This window comes from Varanus komodoensis, unplaced genomic scaffold (genome assembly GCF_004798865.1).
Source record: "Varanus komodoensis strain SLA01 unplaced genomic scaffold, ASM479886v1 scaffold11, whole genome shotgun sequence".
Lineage (NCBI taxonomy): Eukaryota > Metazoa > Chordata > Lepidosauria > Squamata > Varanidae > Varanus > Varanus komodoensis.
In genome coordinates, this window is record NW_025335317.1 from 4,366,790 (window position 1) to 4,367,756 (window position 967).

The 967-nt window shown below is 42.2% G+C and overlaps 1 pseudogene; it reads right to left on the bottom strand.

Annotated features, from left to right (window-relative positions):
• Positions 1 to 218: 218 nt before the first annotated feature.
• On the bottom strand, positions 219 to 308 carry LOC123018526 (annotated as a pseudogene).
• Between the last annotated feature and the right edge of the window lie 659 nt (positions 309 to 967).

A 967-nucleotide genomic window follows, 5' to 3' on the forward strand; every position in this document is an offset into this window, starting at 1 on the left:
GGGAACCAGCCACACCACATTGTTTGCTCATATGATGATGATGATGATGATTGCTACATTTGTATGCCGCCCCATTGCTCACAGGGCTGCCTGGGCAGCTTACAATAGAACAAGAAAATACATATTCCATACAAATACAATAATAATGTATTCAAGCAATACAATCAAGCAGTACAATATTTATCTGTAAGCAATGCAAAATTAAATCAAAACAAAACAAAAATATGGAACACTTCATAATTTTGCACAGGAGCCACACTAACCTTCTCTGCATCATTCCAATTTTAGTATATGTACTTATGATCTACAACAATTTCAAAATCCTCACCTGTAGCATTGTAAAGCCAAGTAGCCCCCATCTTAACTGTGCACTCCATTCCCTTTTCTAGGTGTACAGCTCCGTGTAGAAACTGAATTGGCTGCTGAATTTCATTCTGTTGCTGTCAGCCCTGCACTTGAGCCTCTGAAGATCACTTTGAATTTTGCTTCTGTCTTCCAGGGTATTAGCAATCCCACCCAAGTTTTTGCCATCAGCAAACCTGATCAGCATTCCCTGCAGCTCCTCGGCCAAGTCATTAACAGAAATGTGGCAGGATCAGAGCCAGGCAGAAGCAACGGATGCCTAAGCTGGGTTGGAATGAGCTTCCTTGCAGGAAACTTTTCTACCTGGCCTGCTTTCCTGACTCTCCCAGCAAATGCAGAAAGGACACAGTGTGAACACAGCTGATTCCAGTTGTGGTCTAATTGGTGCTTCCCCAACTAGCAACTACAATGTGTGTTTCTCAGGTGTTTTGAGAGTTGCTGATTCATGGCAAAAGGTCACTTCACAGTGGGATTTCTTTGGAAGATTTCTGGCCCTCTGGTGAGTAGGTTTTGGAAGGAATTTTCAGCAGCAATGGAGCAATGCTGATCTGCCAGTGTCCACATTATTATTTGTACATTTTTTTTAGCTTTCATACATGAGGCT